Here is a 19,026-nt window from a genome sequence, read left to right on the forward strand (position 1 = left end):
TCTCCTCCCTCTCCCCCTATATGGAGTGGCTGCATCCGCTCCTGTACACCCTGTACCGGTGGACGCCATCTCTAATTGGCTCTCCGCTGGGAGGAGGCGGCATCACGCATGGAGTAACATGTCTTTGATGTGACGACGTGCGGCCAGGCCACCCGCCCGAGGACCTCCCGCTCCCGGTATGGATGCACACTGCACGTAGCCCGACCTCGCCTGCTGAACCACACCACCATGAACACAGGATACCTCAAGTTTTCCGCATCAGCGCCCATTGCACGAGCCAGTGCACTGGATATCGCCACCAGCTCACGTGACCACAACAAATGCTGATCTTCGTATTACGTCCTCACGTCCTCCTCGCCACCGGAATACATGTTCATGCAGGCCCTGCGCGGCCCCCATTGGGCTTGGCAACACCGCAACCATGGTCACGGCAACTCACCTGCGGCCCCTTTTCGTATTGCAGGTTAAAAAATCAATATTCATTGTATCCATGTTGCACTCGTTAAGCGGCGCTCCTGGTGTTGTCAGGCCCAAAGTACTGTTTAGAAATTGCAGTTAATTGTGCACATGTCATCAAACTGATATTAGCCCAGTCAGGCGACATAGAACTGAACCCAGGTCCTAACACTCGTGCCGGTGAGAAGCAAGCATCCGGTGACACTCCTGGTTCTTAAAGAACTCCACTCTGGTCAAGCTTTCCTGCTGCAAGAACTCAAATCCATTCAGCAGAAGCTATCCCAGAATGACAGCGCTATCAGAGAAATCAATAAAAGGCTCACTAAAATAGATAGTGATTGCGAATCGATAATGAGCATAAAAGAGCAAATCGACGATATCCGTTTTCTATCTGATAAAAATGCAAAAGATATGGCAACAATCAGGGTGAGATTAGACGACTCGGAAAACCGAGCGCGCTGTTCGAACCTATATTTTTTTGGTTTTCCGAATCGCGAGCGTGGGACATGGGCAGAATCTGAGGCTTCAGTGCAGCAATTCTGGAGCAAAGAACTCAACACTACTATTAAACATATAGAAATGAAGAGAGCCCTTAGACTCGGGAAATACAAATTTAACAAAAGCCGCCTAGTCATGGTTAGATTCTCATTTTAAGACTAAAGATAAAGTTTAATCGTGCGCCTAATAACTGAAGGGTTCCAATTACCAAATATCTGAAGATTTCTCCCCCAACACACTACAAGCAGGGAAACATCTTGCTGAATTCGGAAGAGCTCAACGGCAATCGTTCAGACTTCGACATGACAAGTTAATTGTTGGTAGTCATACTTACACGTATGACCACAACGCACAAAAGGTTGTACAGCGCCCTTTGAACGCTTAAGCCACAGCCATGCCACTCCGCGAAGAAAGTCTTTTTCGTTCTTATATACCAACATAATAAGCATCCTTCCTAAAGCCGACCCTCTTCAAAGCCTAATTAATACAACGGGATAAGGTTTGTTCGCGATTACAGAGACATGTCTAAACCCTTCTATTACCGACACTGAGTTGCTACAGCTTTTCCCAGATTTCGATGTGTTCCGACGTGATCGTACTAATAAACGGGGTGGCGGCGTACTAATCGGTAGCCATAAAGATCTTCAGTGTAGCAAGAAGAACTCATGTTTGTTCTTTGTAATGCTTGTGATCCCCCCACAATATTCGATGTTTGCTATTGTCCCCCTTGTAGTGACCCCCTTTTTGTATCTGAATTCCACGGGGCTATTCGCTCCTTAACGGAATCTTATCGAAATTTTCCGATACTGCTTTTCGGCGACTTCAATTTCCCAGCGATACCTTGGACTAACCTAGCATGTGGGGCTTCCAAAAACAGTATACAGAGCGATTTTGACAATTATTGTCTAACGTTTGGACTAACCCAATTAGTCAATGGACCTACGCGCGACAGTGATAACTTCCTTCGTATTCTTGGCCTTGTTCTCACTTCTGAGCCCGAAAGAGTGTCCCAGATGACGTTCCTACCAGGACTCAATGACCACTTAGTAATCCATGCGTCCTATCCTTGTAAACTACACCATTCAACAAAAACAACAAAAATATAACACTGTATGATAAAGGCAAATATTCCGCTATAACTTCAGATCTCGAGCAATTCGCTGCTTTCTTTCTTATCGACCTTTCAGAGCGTTCAGCCGAAGCTAATTGGCTACTATTCAAAAACAAAATGTTAGATCTATTCACCAAGCATGTGCCCACGATTACCGTAACCGAAAAAAGTCATCCCCGTTGTTTAACATCTCATTGAAACGCCTAAATAACAAAAAGAAACGACTCTTTCGATTGGCAAAGCGGTCCAACAGCGCACGTGCGTGGAACAGGTACTAGGCTGCGAAAAAAGAATTCGATAAACTTTCTAACAAAGAAAAACATTTATTTTTTCACAAACATTGCCCGCTATGATAAGCAACAACCCCAAAACATTCTGGCGCACAATTAACCTCAGTATCTTCCAACCATTAGTACTGCACAACGATCAAAACCATCCAACTCCTGATCACGAGGCTGCCGAACAACTTAAAATCCTTTATTTTCTTTCGTGTTAACTGTTGAACTTGTCGATAACCTGCCTTCATTTCTTAATCTCAACTATAGCGAGATGCCGGACATCAGATTCTCCTCAAACGGCATCGCAAAACTAATCGATTCACTGAATCTCACATCTTCATGCGGCATCGATGGTATCAACGCGAAAATGCTCAAAAACACGAAATCAATTGCTAAAACACTACTCTGTCATATTTTTCAGCAGTCACTATCATCAGGAGTGGTGTCGGAAGATTGGAGAGTGGGCAAGATTGTTCCAGTGCCCCAAAAAGTCCTTCATCTCTTTGCAGCAGTTATCACCCAGTTTCCCTTACTAGCGCTTGCTCCAAACTAATTGAGCATTTGATTAGCTCTAACATCGTAAAGTTCTTAGTCAGCAATAACTATTTTGATTCCAGCCAGCACGGCTTTCGCTCCGGATTTTCATGTGACACACAACTAGCTTTATTTCATCAAGATATCAGTTCCAGCCTCGACATAAATATACCTGTTGACGACCTCTTCTTCGACTTCGAAAAAGCATTCGACAAAACCCTGCATCAACGGCCAATACTAAAGCTTTCTCGTCTTAACATCAATACAAGTGTATTTAATTGGATTCGCAGCAGGGCGCGGGTTCGAATCCCGGCTGCGGCGGCTGCATTTCTGATGGAGGCGGAAATGTTGTAGGCCCGTGTGCTCAGATTTGGGTGCACGTTAAAGAACCCCAGGTGGTCTAAATTTCCGGAGCCCTCCACTACGGCGTCTCTCATAATCATATAGTGGTTTTGGGACGTTAAACCCCACATATCAATTAATCATTAATTGGATTCGCAGTTTCCTTACAAATCACCAACAATTTGTGCATGCTAACTCCGTCTCATCTAGCTGTTACTCTGTAATCTCTGGTGTGCCGCAAGGTACAGTGCTCGGTCCATTACTTTTTCTCATTTACATCGATGACTTTCCATCGAACATCTCTTCAAGCATTCGCCTCTTTGCAGACGACTGCGTCGTATACCGTCCCATAGCAAACAGCACAGACGCTACTACACTTCAAAACGACCTCAATCTAATTGTATCCTGGTGTGATAAGTGGTTAGTGTCTTTAAACATAAAGAAAACTTCAGTGGTATCTTTTCGTCGCAGGCCCCATCACCAGTCAGCAGAATACGCTATTTCCGGCTCTGCAGTCTCACCCACTGTATCTTACGATTATCTTGGTGTCATATTTTCAAGTAACATTTCCTGGTCAGCCCACATGACTAACATAGCCAACTCCGCGAATCACACTTTGGGTTTTCTTACTTAAGACTTGCTTCTTCTTACTTAAGACTTTTCTTACTTAGGACACTTAAGACTTGCGCCCCCATCAGTTAAACTAATATCGTATGTCACACTTGTTCGTCCAAAATTAGAGTATGCGTGTTCTGTCTGAGATCCCCGCCAATCTCACATGCTCAATATTCTTGAATCGATTCAAACTCATGTTGCGCGTTTTATCTACTCTGAGTATACCTACAATTACAGTGTTTCCTAACTTAAAACTCGTGCTCACCTTTCTAAAGTAGGATTACGACGTCACATATCTGGACTATGCCTTTTTCATAAATTTTATCATGTCCCCATCAAAGTTTCAGCCATCCTGCCAGTGCATCGCTCATCAAGCCGCACGAACCATTCAAGCGCAGTGTAACCTCCACCAGCTCAAAGCACCGCAAATCTTCGCTCCTTTTTTGTGACAACCGCACGGGACTGGAACCGTCTGCCTGCAACTACTGTGCACCACTCCAACCCGCATCAATTCAAGATTGCCCTCGAATCACTTTTTTATTCTGTAATTAATACCCATACTTCATGTAATACCCCAGCTGGGGCCTTCGAGGTATTCAAAATAAATAAATAAATAAATATGAGCTCCATGAAGTACAAAGACACTTCGAGTCAACAATTGCGCGTCGGGCGCTGCACGAAAAAAATGGCAGCATATTCAAGGACTGAATAATGGATAGTAGGGCGAAGCATCCATACGTACATTTCTTCTTGCTTCCGTGCGTCCATGCGTCCGTCTGTGTGACCATCTGTGCGTCCATCCGCCCATCCGTGCATGCGTCTGTTCACGCGTCCACACGTCCATCTGTGCGCCCGTCCCTGCGTTGGTTCATGCATCCGTCTCTGCGTCCGTCCATGCGTCCGTCCCTGCTTCCATTCGTCTGTGCAGCAATCTCTGCGTCCGTCCATGCACGTCTCTGTGTTCATTCGTCCATCTAGTCAACACTTCAAGTACCACCATCTCGCATTTTTCATCATATACTCCCCAAAGAAAAGCACTGCTATCCAGCGGGCATTCCAAGGACCAAACGAGAGGTGGCACACACAAACTTTCTTACGGCTTGCGCTTCCTGTCTACTTCCCACCTCTAACCACCTCGAGTTCATGGTATATACTAGTTCACTGTGTTCATGGCACTGTGGCCCAACGCTTGCTAAACCGTCTTAAAACCAAGGGCATTACGCCATGCGAATATACGTAGCAACCCTTTCTTGTCAAATAATGCTCAATGTACACGCCAATGGCTGCTAATGGGGAATAAGAGACAGCAGAATTCGGCTTTTAATTTCTTACGGCTTGCACTTCGTTCTACTTCCCACCTTTAACCACCTCAAGTTCATAGTATATACTAGTTCACAGTATTCTTGGCACTGCGGCTCTACGCTCGCTAAACCTTTCTAAAACTAAGGAGGTTTCGCCCAGCGAGTATAACGTAGCAACCCTTTCTTGTCAGGTAGTGCTCAATGTACATGCAAATGGCTGCTAATGAAGAATGAGAGACAGGAGCATTCGGCTTTTAGTTAACGCACACGCTGCGAACGTTTTATGGTTCAACAACGCACAGAAGAAATCTACCACCGGCACCACCTTGCAGGTCAAAACATAAGACATTTACACACTACGATTACGACTACGACTACGAGAGACGAACGGGTGCTGCTTTAGGAAGCTTCGCCCCTAAACATACAGATGGCCACTTCTTGACTGTTCAGACATACACGGGACGGCTTTAAGCTCTCCCATAGTAGAGTACTCTGTACTCTAAATCGTTACCCACTTTTTCCAACCCCCCCGCCCCTAAAACTAATCAAACCGACACAAAAGCTGATCCCTCATATAGCCTTTGCTTCCACGGAGGAACGGTTGTTTCATTACATGCAAGGTATACAGCAAGGTGGCGATGAACGGCCACTAAAGTTCGTTAGTGAGTCGTCTACCATGTTTTAACGCGATAGCGTTAGAGAGCTCGTGTCGCTGAAGTTCACTGTCGGCGTCTACATCGTTGGTGGTTAGCGAAAAATTGTATGTGAGTGAAAAATCGACAAAGAAGCAAATAAATAAAAAACAATTCGGTCCCGCTGAGGATCAAACTCGGGTCGTTAGATTCGCAAGCATGTGTCCTACCAGAAAGCCCCCAATTTACTTGCATGTGCTTCGGGAGAAAACACCAAATAAATTTCATGTAGCGGAAGAAGTTTTCTTCGGTGCAAGCTTAGGAGTCCGTCCAGGAGACAGGAAAAGTAGTCGGAGCCACACGAGAAAACCGACGCGGAAAGTGTCCTGAACAAGATCACGGTCGTGGCGACTTTTTTGGAGGGCTTCATTATCGGCTGTGAATGGCCCTGCAAGCTCACGTCAATCTTCGGCATGTTCGGCCATTTCAGAAACTGGGCTTAACACGAAGTCATCAGGATTGTATGGCAGAATTGTGTCAAGCATGCTGCATGGGTTATGACCGTATGAATGAAAAAAATGAAGAAAAGCTTGTTGTTTGAATCACCGTATTGTAAGCGTACGCCACGAAAGGAAGAACGACGTCCCAATCGGAGTGCTCGAAATTAATATACATAGCGAGCATGTTCCCCGGGGTTCTATTTAAACGTTCCGTTAGGCCGTTCGCCTGAGGGTAGTAGGCTGTTGATGTGCGGTGTACCATACGGCATGAATGTAGGAGCTGCTGCAGAACTTCGGACAAAATTACGTGGCGCTTGTCACTCAGGAGCTCCCGTGGTGCACCATGACGAAGAACAAACTGATGCAAGATGAAGGTTGCGCTATAGCGAGCACCAGCCGAAGGTAGCGCTGCTGTTTCGGCGTACCTTGTCAGATGGTCGGCAGCATCAACCACATCAAAAGTTTGGCCGAACAGATAGAGCTGAAACTTCTTGAACGCCAACACATTCGCGAGGCACTCTTTTTCCGTAACAATATTAATAAGTGTGCACCTAACGGTTGAAGTGCGCACTAGAGGCCGGATTTCGCTATCGCGTTCAACTCGTAAAGGCGAGCTTTAAGAGTCCCCAAATTTCAGCGGGCACTTCGCGCACACCTAATATCACCTTTGGTAGAGTGGCACAATGACGTCAAGCTTGGTTCAGGCAGTAGCGATACTGGCAACGTAGTGAAAACCGCGGCATCGCAAACTGGCCCCTCCATCGTGTCTACCGCCGCTGGAAAGCACGTGGAGGAGCTAAAACCTAAAACTCCCCCCCCCTCCCACGGTGACACGGGCCATCGCGCCCCGCCGCGGTGGTCTAGTGGCTAAGGTACTCGGCTGCTGACCCGCAGGTCGCGGGTTCGAATCCCGGCTGCGGCGGCTGCATTTCCGATGGAGGCGGAAATGTTGTAGGCCTGTGTGCTCAGATTTGGGTGCACGTTAAAGAACCCCAGGTGGTCAAAATTTCCGGAGCCCTCCACTACGGCGTCTCTCATGATCATATGTGGTTTTGGGACGTTAAACCCCACATATCAATCAATCAACGGGCCATCGCATTGCACTGCAAAATTTGACGGCGGCATGACGTCGAGCCTGACGTTTCTGCATGGGTCACGCGACTTCCGCTATGACCACGTGACGATGACCTGAAGCCAACGGCGCTGGCAGGGCATACGAACGGAAAGTTCAAACCGAGCAAGGAGCGCGTCACAGCCGCTGCAGGTATGGTGTGTTCGGGCCACATGAACCGGCCATAAAGTGAAGTTCGCCACGTGCTGCAGTTACGTGGATGGCGTACGGCTGCGCACTGGCACTGCTGGTAAACCACATTCCCGTTTTGCCTGCAGAACTACTGATCGCCAAGCGTCTTTTTGGGGGGCTAAGCTCTCTAGCCGTGGGTCGTACATCCGCGATGTATGTAGTAATAAAAATAATAGTAGTAGTAGTAGTAGTAGTAGTAGTAGTAGTAATAGTAGTAGAGGATCGGCACGTGCCCACCTTTGTTATTAAGGGACGTGTAAAAGAGCGAGGGATTGTGGGATGCACCGTCTGCTACCAGCTTCCCGTTCGAGAAGAGTAGACGACGGTGAACCGCTCCGCCGCAAGCCTTAGATTATTCGGGATTCGCGCGCGCGGTCACCCGTTTATCTTCTACATAAACCATAGTCTACTGTTTAGCCGTTGGCTGCTCCAACTCGAGCGGGAAAGGCAAACGCACGTATTGATTCCCATGAAATGAACAAAGAAGAATGAGGTGGGCCGCGGCTGTGAAGATAGCCATAGCGAAAGGTAGCCTTTGGGTGCCGAACGTTGGAACCAAGGTCAGTGACGACCATTTTATCACAAATACATGTCTATTCCGCACTAATAAAAAGCTTAGCCATGAATTTTCGCGACCATTAAATCGCGAAATAAATTGTCGCACAGGCGCGCTTAGCAAAGACATTAAGAGAACGCGCGAGCGAAATTCACCTGCCATACGAATTGAGCACCAGCCTTTTCACGCATAAGGCAGAAACGCGAAAGCTTCACTCAAAAGTAAAGTTCAAATAAAGCGCCGGACGATTCCATTTGCGTTTCTCTTGGTCAAAACTGCGCGCCATCACGGCACGCAATGAAGAAGTGCGTTAAACAAGCTCAGTGTTTCGATTTTTTGGGGCCGTCTATGTCGGACTGTATTGCTTATGTGCCACCATGCCGTGCTGCTTGACCAAGATCAGCGTTCAAATCCGATTTCGATTAAGAAATGCATTTTATAGCGCGCTGAATGCTAGAAAAAAAAGATATCTCAAAGCGCTCAATAAGTGCAGCACTTCATGCCGATCGACCGACGGTGTTGGCCGAAGCAGCGATTTCAAAATGAACTCTTAGCACACTGCACAGTCATTCCCATCCCCTGACATCTTTAAAATAATTATTTTTTATCTGCAGTAACGTATCATACAATGAAAACTGTCTTCTGGGTTGACTGCTCTGATAGCTAAACTGACAGTAGCCCCAAACAGCATAAAATCATTGCAGATCAACTTAGTGCGATAGAAAAGTTTCCTTACCATTCACGGCTTTCATAGCTTGTCATCATAGCAGTCATGGTTAGCGAAAACAGAAAAAAACAACTTCTAAAGCACTGCCATTGCATGGAGAGGTGCTTTTTTCAACGAAGCGGTACAAAAATGCGTGCGTGCTGCTCCTAACCCGCGTGGTGCGTCCAACAGGAAGCCGTCGTATCCCACAGTTCCCGGCGATAGCCCATATTACCTGTCAAGTATTCTACTAACAGTCCCCAGAGCTCACTTTTTTTTTCTTTTTCCCGCGTTGTTTTGTGTGGGTCGAGCACGGACAGTGCGCCGCCAACCATCCGGAGGACTTTAGTATCAACTAGCGCTCGTAACTTTAAATGACATTGTGTCAATATGAAGCAAACGAAACGGCCGTGGGTGCATCATGAGCGTAGTCTGTTGCCAAGTTCTTACATAGCACGCATATCACGATTGCCATGTTTGGGCCTGTCAGTTACCTTCGTCGCCCATTCGTGTCACGTAACACCATATTTGGTATTATCGAAGCTAGAGAAACGGCCGCGAGCGCATCATGAGCGTAGCATGTAATGTTTTACATGAGATGCATATAATGATTATTATGTTTGCATCAGTCTTATAACTTCATCATCCATTAACGTCACCTAATACCAAATTTAATATATGTGAGGCTTGTGAAACGACCGCCAGTGCATCATGAGTGTGGCATGTAGTCATGTTCTTACATGACACGCATGCATGTCATCGTCACGATGAGATAGATAGATAGATAGATAGATAGATAGATAGACAGGCAGACAGACAGACAGGCAGACAGACAGACAGGCAGACAGACAGACAGATAGATAGATAGACAGATAGATAGATAGATAGATAGATAGATAGATAGATAGATAGATAGATAGAGTCTACTCATCAAACTTCGCTAAGAAATGCTTCGCATTTAAAGCGCGATCACTCCCCACTCCGTATTAATAAGAGAGGTTCGTCAGTTTCGATGCGGGGGGAGACTATGCTGCTCACCAGACAAGGCTTGTATTTGCGACCAACTGAAGTGTACTACTTTTGCATCACATCCGGTGAGCTCTTTTATTCCACCTCATCTAGCTTGCTGCAAAGTAATGGTTCGGGGCGTAGATGTAAGTCCAAGTCCAGCAGAAGTCTTGGACATCTTTTCTCCAGTAGGTGTTGTTTTGGTTTACCGCTGTACCAAACAAGAAAACAAACAGAAAATTCCCACTGAAACCGTAACTGCCACATTTGCTAGAACGGATCCCCCTTCCGAGATCAAGGCATGGCCGCGTAACTATAGGGTTGAAGCTCTAGCTCCCTGTCCACTGTAACGTGCTGAATGCTGGCGCTTTGGACAGAGTACCACAGCTTGTCGATTGGACGCTTGATGCCGCATATGCGGAGCCATGTGCCGGGCCGTGCATAGTACTGCTGAGTGCCAATCAGACAATAAAACAAGCTCTTTGTGCAAGGGAAACCACGCTGCAGACGATCCTACCTGTCCTGCAAGATCAAAGGAATTTAAGGTGCTTAAAATTATTGAAAGGAGACGATTTTCTTGTATAGAAGCAATGGCTGAAATTCAAAGCAGGAATCAAGGATATGCTGGCATAGCAGCTCGTTCCACACTTATTAAGGATGCATCACTTTTTCAGTCCATTTCAGCTACAGTAGTGAAGGCCGCAGAAAAATTATTAGAAACATTTTGCTCAATCTGTCCTACTCACTGAACGATATTATGAATTCACAGATGTCGGGCGTATCTGATCGAAAAACTAAGCATAGTAAACCTCTTAGCGCTTCAATAATAAGCCTGCTGAGCATCAGACAGATGCCTCTATCGATGATGAAGCAAGGCCTTTTCGATCTAAAACAACTGAGCAGGAAGGTATATATCATTCAGAGTCAATAAGTAGTCGGGATATAGATATGGATGCTCGCCTTCTGAAACGCACCAGGTCACCTACTAGCAAATTTATTAATTCTCATTCGAAAACAAAAAAGTGTGTCAAGGAACCTAGGACGAAAGTGGACTTCTTAAAAGACAGAATTTTAGATCAAGCTGTTGCTATTGCTTGCTTGTCATCATAGGGTGCGTTAGAGTACTACAGTGGAACTGCCGTTCAATCCGCTCTGCAACTACAGAACTTTATACCTAATTTCACAACAATCTCCAGATGTCAGTGTTACAAGAAGCTTGGATGTTAGCTGATCAAAAATCTTATCTAAACAACTATCAGTGCTTTCGACTGGGCAGAGACTAACGAGGTGGAGGGTTACTATTTTTTCATTTCATCCAAAATTTGTGATAAAGTACACTTAGTTTACAAATAGATACCACACGATTATGAAGTATTGGTTCTAGAAATTCAATTTTCCGGATGCGCCCCACTATCAATACTCAAGAACTACTTTCCAGCTGGTATACAAGATGAAAGAGCACTTGAAGTGACTGTGAGGTTTTGCAGAAATAGTATACTATTTTCGGGAGATTTAAATTCCCATCACGTGTCGCGGGGTTTTCGCACAAATTCATCAGGGAAACGGTTGTGGGACTGGACCCGATGATTTGCGTTGTCCAAATTCGCGTTCCATCAATGCTGTTTCTACTTCTGATCTCTCATCAGCTGATGTATTTGGCCCCTCCATTGCTGACAACCTTACGGCGGTACAGCGTTTCCAACTTCTGGAACTGTTGCAAGAATATCGTTTTTCTTTCGATGTCAGGCGAAATTCTCTCGGTCGCACGTCCACTATTACGCATCGCATCGACACTGGTGCCCATCTATCTTTACGGACGTCCATATCGCATGTCGCCTGCTGAACGTCGAGTAATTAACGAGCGAGTTGACGATATGCTCCGACGCCACGTTAGTCAGCCTTCGGACAGTCCATGGGCATCTCATCTTTTTTTTGATTGATTGATTGATTGATTGAACGTTTATTATCACTTGTCACATGAGGTTTACAAACACTGATTGGACCCATAGCCTGAGGCTAGTGTAGGGTGTTGTGCTTGTTGCGAAGAAAGACGGTTCTGTGCGCTTCTGTGTGGACTACAGACGGCTCAATAAGATCACTCGCAAAGATGTTTATACACTGCCGCGCATCAATGACGTGATTGACAGCCTTCGCGGAGCCTAATTTTCAATGCGAAGCATTTCTGAGCGAACTTCGGCGACTTTGAGCGTATCTATTTATTTAGCCACCCACGACTTTCAGCTCTCCTGGCCGTTTCGATAACGGTATCGATAGCAAACTTGACATGACATAGCATGACTCCATGAAGAACATATCCGACTAGTCATAAAATGACAATCATGACACGTATGTCATGAATGTCATGATATACATTTCATGGTCCTGCAACTCTCGCGGTGGTTTTTTTCACATGCATGTTGCAAAACTGGTATGGTATGACATGATTCCATGGCGAACGCAAGCAACAGATTCCAACATGAAAATCATGACATGTGCGTCATGTAACAAAATGCCTATATGCATCGCTCATGATGCGCTCGCGGCCGTTTTCCTAGCATCACATGTATTCACAGTTTAGTATTACGGTATATGAATAGATGACGAAGGTACGTTTCTTATGCAAACATGATAATCATTAGATGCGTGTCATGTAACAACATGACTACACTCGTGACGCTCATGATACGCTCACCGCCGTTTCGCTAGCTTGACATGTACAAACTCGGTATTACGCGACGCGAATAGACGACATAGGTGAATGACACATCCAAAACATGATAATCACGACATGCCTGTCATGCAAGACCTCGACTACAGGCCACACTCTTGATGCGCTCGCGGCTGTTTCGCTAGCTTCACATATGCCGAATGCAATATATATATATATATATATATATATATATATATATAAACACAGGTTATTATTCGAGCAACGTTAGTCGCAACAAGCTGGTACAGGCAGGAACCCGGCAAGCACGAGCCACACACGGACGTCAACGTCTTCTTTCACGCTGGCACAAAGCTGGCATCACTATGCTTCGGTACACGAAGTTGGTACTACGCGACCTCAATAGATGACGAAGGTATGTGACTGCTGCAAACATTATAACCATGACATGCGTGTTTTGTGAGAACATGACTATATGCCACAGTCAAGGCGCAAATACATTTCAACGTGAGGTGGTGCGCGTGGTCGCTGGCGTTCATTTCGTCACGTCACTCCGGCGTTGCGATGCCAGGCACCAGTTTTCCCGTACACTCGCAGGCATGCGCTGCGTTGCGTTTATTTGACGTATGCCCGTTTCAGCGCGTTTGGTGTTCCCTTTCACAAAAAGAAGGAGACGCAGTGTGGTCTGGGAAACGAATCGGCGCGAATTTCTCGCTGGTTGCCGTCGGACCACACCGACGGACGCTGGTCGCGCCGGTCACGCCTGGCGTCAGACTGAAGAGTTTTCGCGTTTTGCTTACGTAGCATCGCTGTTCCCAGCATGCGCGCGCGTCGACGCTATATTGGAGTATATTGGGCCCTTCACGATGCGCTTGCGGCCGTTTTGCAAGCTCGACATATACGAAATTTTGTGGTACGTGACGTCATTGGATGATGAATTATATGACTGGTGCAAACATGATAATCCTGACACGCGTGTCATGTAGGAACATGACAACTTACCACACTAATAGCGTGCTCACGGCCATTTCGTGAGCTCTATATATACTAAATTTGGTATTACGTGACGTGAATAGATGACGAAGGTAAACGACACATTCGAACATAATAATCATGACGCGGAAGTCGTGCACGGCACCATTTTTTTCTACCTCGTAGCGTCCTGCTGATTTTAAAGCGACATATCAAGGATTGCTATTCGTGCTTCGCATATCATTGATTCCCACTGTACTTGGGATCTGCCACTTTTTTTCTTTTCTATATCTGCACTTGGGGTACTGGAAGGTACCCATGGCTGACGACGCTCGACCGAAGACCGCGTTCGTCACACCCTACGGCTTGTAAGAGTTCAACGTCATGCCGTTTGGTCTATGTAATGCGCCTGCGACCTTTGAGCGCATGATGGACATCGTTCTGCACAACTTGAAATGGCACATGTGCTTGTGTTACCTTGATGACGTTGATTTCTCCACGCATCTCTAACGTCTGAAAGAAGTTTTCGCACGTGTGAGCAGTGCCGGCTTGCAACTGAATCTGAAGAAGTGCCACTTTGCAGCACGGCAACTCACCATTCTAGGGTACGCGTGTCCAAGGACGGCATTCTTCCTGATCTGGCCAAGCTTCGGGTCATGGCTGAATTTCCTAAACCTGCGTCCGTGAAAGAACAGCGTAGTTTCGTCGGCCTGTGCTCATACTTCCGACGCTTCATACGAAACTTTGCCACAATCATATCACCGCTGGCGAAGCTCCTTGGAAGTAACGGGCCCCTCAATTTGTGATCGTCCGAGTGCGACGACGCGTTCGCAAGGCGTCGCCATTTGTTGAAGTCTCCTCCAATTCTACGCCACAACGACCCTATACGGTTCCAACGGAGGTGCACACGGACGCCAGCGGTGTAGGCCTCGGTGCTGTCATGGCACAGCGCAATTATGGATTCTCTGAATATGTCGTAGCATATTCAAGCCGTACGCTCATGAGAGCCGAGACAAACTACACCATCACGGAGAAAGAGTACCCGGCGATCGTCTGGGCCCTTAAAAAGTTTCGACCTTATTTGTATGGTCGCTCATTCGATGTCGTCACCGACCATCGTGCACTATGCTGGCTGTCATCATTGAAGGATTCCTCAGGCCGGATCGCCCGCTGGGCTCTTCGCTTACAAGACTACGACATCCGCGTGCTGTGCCGCAACGGATGCAAGCATGCTGACGCCGATGCCCTCCCGCACTCCCCTCTACCTGAATACGACGTGCCTTGCTCAGTAACCTCAATTGCTGTTTCTGCCATCGATGTTCACATCCTCGATTGCTAATGAACAGCGAAAGGATAATTGAATCGCCCCGCTGATCAACTTGCTCTCTGATCCGTCCCCAACACCATCCACGCGTGCCTTGCGTCGTCGAGCTCACCACTTCGCCATCCGTGACGGTCTCCTACACCGATGCAATTACGACGCCCAGGGCCAGCAGTGGTTACTCGTGATAACCCGCAGTCTGCGGTCGGAGATATGTGAATCCTTCTATTATGATCCGCAATGCGCGCACTCTCAGGTATCAAGAACTTACCACCGAATTCGACAACGCTACTTCTGCCGCGGGATGAACCACTACGTGCAGCAGTTCGTTCGCTTTTGCCTCGCTTGCCAACACCGCAAACCATCCGCACACAAGTCTCACGCCGGTCTACAATCGTTACCTTGCCCTGACCATCCGTTAGGGAGCGTAGGTATCAATTGTACGGATCACTTCCTCTGACGTTGGCTGGTAACCACTGGGCCATCGTTGTCGTAAACCATTTAACGCGATACGCCGAAACCGCCGCTCTCACTGCGGCTACTGCGCGTTGTGTTGCGTCCTTTCTGCTGCATCAATTCATACTGTGCCACGGACCACCCCAAGAGCTTCTCAGTGATCAAGGCCGTGTCTTCTTGTCGGAAGTCGTCGAATCCATTCTGACGGAGTGCCATTCTGTCCACCGCAAAACTACTGCTTACCACCCGTAGACTAATGGCCTCATTGGAAGCTTTAACCACATCCTCGGCGACATGTTTTCGATGTACGTTGCCGCCAACCACATGAATTGGGATAATATACTGCCCTTCGTCACCTACGCCTACAAAACTGCCCCTCAGAGCACGACCGGTTTTTCACCTTTTTTCTTGCTGTACGGAAGGCACCCTTCGCACACCGTGGACATAATACTCCCCTACACGCCGAATCCATCTGAGCGTGCGCCTATTTCTGAAACAGGCAGGCTTGCTGAAGAGTGTCGCGAGCTTGCCAAAACTTCTACGATGCATGAGCAAGAGCGGCAGAAGAGTATTCGTGATGACTCTACCACTTCTAAGCCCACGTTCCTTCCAGGTGCGCTTATATGGCTCTCGATCCCGACCTCTGTAGCTGGCTTCTCTTCCAAACTACTTTCCAAATACGAAGGCCTTATCTGTGTCATCAAGCGCACATCTCCGGTCAACTATCTGGTCGAACCCGTCGAAAAATCTTCGGACATTCACCGCCGCGGCCACGACATCGTCAACGTGTAGCGCCTGTAGGCTTATTAAGACCCGCTCATAGTAACAAGCTGTTAGGTCGCCAGGCGGCTCCCTCTTCGACACCGGGGTAATTGTAGCGCAACCTCCGAACTTTGAGTCGAGCTCTTGAGTACCTTCTGGTGGGGCTACCCAACAAGGACGCCGCTCGCGCTGTGAGTCCGTGCTTGGCCATGACGGTCGCCATAGCATATGATTGCTGGTTGCAGGTCAATAAACGTCTTAACACCTTTTTTGAACAACAAAGGCGCCGCTCCAGTCCTTTGCAAATTGCACCCACCCCACTACCCACTCTACGCGAAAAACGAAACTGAAACAACTAAATCTGTAGAAAAAATTCATAGACAGTTCACTTGCTAACGCGATCCAATTCGAAGCCTATACTTCCCATAATTCCCATGAGGGTACACAATTGCAGCGCCTGATTGCTCTCTAAGTATTATTTTATGAAACTATGCTCCCCATCACTCTAGCTATGACTACGTGACGGTGAGCGGAAGCATGAGCGGAAGCCAACGGCGCTGGCATGGCATATGAACGTAAAGTTGAAACCACGCAAGGAGCGCTTCACAGGTGCTGTAGCTGTCGCTCGTTCGGACCACAGGAATCGGCCGTAAAAAACGGTTAGTGACGTGGTAAATTTACATGGACGGCGTATGACTGCGCGCTAGCACCATCGGTAACCCACATTGGCGTTGGGCCTGCAGTTATGGCAGCCTAGCGTCGTTTTTTTTGGATGTCAAAGCAATCAGCACAGCGGGACAGCATTCTTCAGGGCTGTCTGCGACGATCACAACCTTGCACGCGAGTTACGCCGCTGGTTGTTTACAGCTTCGCCGCTCGTGAACGAACATCACACTCTGCCCTGACGGCGCTGCGAAAAACGCCACCACCAGCACTCCCATTGCCACGGCGGCCAAAAATGGGTAGTGCACAGGGAGCCGTCCACAAGAGAACGTTGGTCTTGAGGCGTGGTTTCCTGAAAATATAAGGACCTGGCAAGCTTCTTTCAATGCAACCTCGCTTCATAAAAGTAGGAAGTATATGAAAACTAAATGTGGGCACATTGCAAAACATGTTTTATTTATTTCGGCGTGCTGCAACGGGCAATATAAATGCAAGCAAGCATTGCATGACATCGAGTTCGAGGCAAGCATTCCGACGTGCGTTCTGTAATGCCTAAATGCAATAAACTTGGTCATATACATGGTGCGAAAACGAGGAAGTGCATACACGACCCATCTATGCGATCAGTGGCACGACGGGCCTTGTTGATTTTCGCTTTGCAGTCGCATTCTATATTGATTTCTCGCTTCCTGAGCTTTGAACTGCTTCATTACGTATGCTCGAATGCTCTGTTGACGGTCGTATTCCGTTTGTATATTCTGCAAATGGGAAGACATGCATGTCCACTTTCTCACTGTTCAATGAATGGCAAAACCGATGCCTCCGAGATAGCTCCGGTAATCATGGAGACCAACGGCAAAAAAAAAGTGGTAGATTTCACGTACAATGAAAATCGATGATATGTGAAGCACAAATGAGAAATGTTGATATATATGCGACTTTAAAATCAGCACAACGTTAAGATGCGGAGGTTAATGATGCCGTAAATGACTTCCATGCCATGATTATCATGTTTGAATGAGTCGTTTACATTCGTTATCTATTCACGCCACTCGTGACACCAAACATATATGTGGAGCTAGCGAAACGGCCGCGAGCACGCTATGAGCGTGGTATGTTGTCATGTTCTAACATGGTGCACGTGTCAGGACTATCATGTTTGCAGCAATTAAAAATTTTGTCATCCATTGACGTCACGTAATACTAAATTCGGTATATGTGGAGCTAGCAAAACGGCTGCGAGCGCATCATTAGTGGCCCAATATACACCAATGTAGCTTTGACACGCGCGCACGCTGGGCACAGCAACGCTACGTTAGACAAACGCGAGCACTCTATAGTTGGACGTCAGGCGCGACCAACGTCCGTCGGCGTGGTCCGACGGCAACCGGCACGAAATGCGACATGCTGCATTTCGCGCCGATGCCATAGAGTAACATTACTCTATGCCGATGCGTTAGCCAGACAACACTGCGTCTCCCTTTTTTCGTGATGGAGAACGCCGGATACGCTGAAACGCACATGCATCAAAGTAACGTAGCGTGGCACGCGCCTGTGAATATATGGCAGGACCGGCGTCTGGCGTGGCGACGGTGGTGTGACGCAACGAAGTGAACGCCGGCGAGCACGCGCACCACGTCACGCCGGAATGTATTAAAGCCTTGACTGTGGCATGTACTCATGTTCTCACAGGACACGCATCTCATGAATGTTATGGTCGCACCAGTCACATGCCTTCATCATCCATTGGCGTCAAGTATTACAAAAATGGCATATGTGAAGATAGCGAAATGGCCACGAGCGCATAGTGAGTCATGTTGTTAAATGACACGCATATCGTGATTATCATGTTTGGATGTGTCATTTAACCTATGTCGTCCTTTCGCATCGCGTAATACCTTGTTTGGTACATGTGAAACTAGTGAAACGGCCACGAGCGCATCATAAGCGCAGCATGTAGTCATGTTGTTACATGACACGCATCTCATGTTTATCATGTTTGTACCGGTATCATAGCTTCGGCATCCATTCACGTCCCTTAATACCGAATTTGGTATAAGTTAAGCTAACGAAATGGCCGCCAGCACATCAGGAGTGTGGCATGCCGCCATGTTACATGACACGCATCTCATTATTATGTTTGCAATAGTCACATACCTTTCTCATCCATTCATGTACCGTAATATCGAATTGGGTATATGTGATGCTAGCGAAACGACCTGCCCCGCCGCGGTGGACTAGTGGCTAAGGTACTCGGCTGCTGACCTGCAGGGCGCGGGTTCGAATCCCGGCTGCGGTGGCTGCATTTCCCATGGAGGCGGAAATGTTGTAGGCCCGTGCGCTC

Source organism: Rhipicephalus microplus, unplaced genomic scaffold (genome assembly GCF_043290135.1).
Source record: "Rhipicephalus microplus isolate Deutch F79 unplaced genomic scaffold, USDA_Rmic scaffold_19, whole genome shotgun sequence".
In the NCBI taxonomy this organism is placed as follows: domain Eukaryota; kingdom Metazoa; phylum Arthropoda; class Arachnida; order Ixodida; family Ixodidae; genus Rhipicephalus; species Rhipicephalus microplus.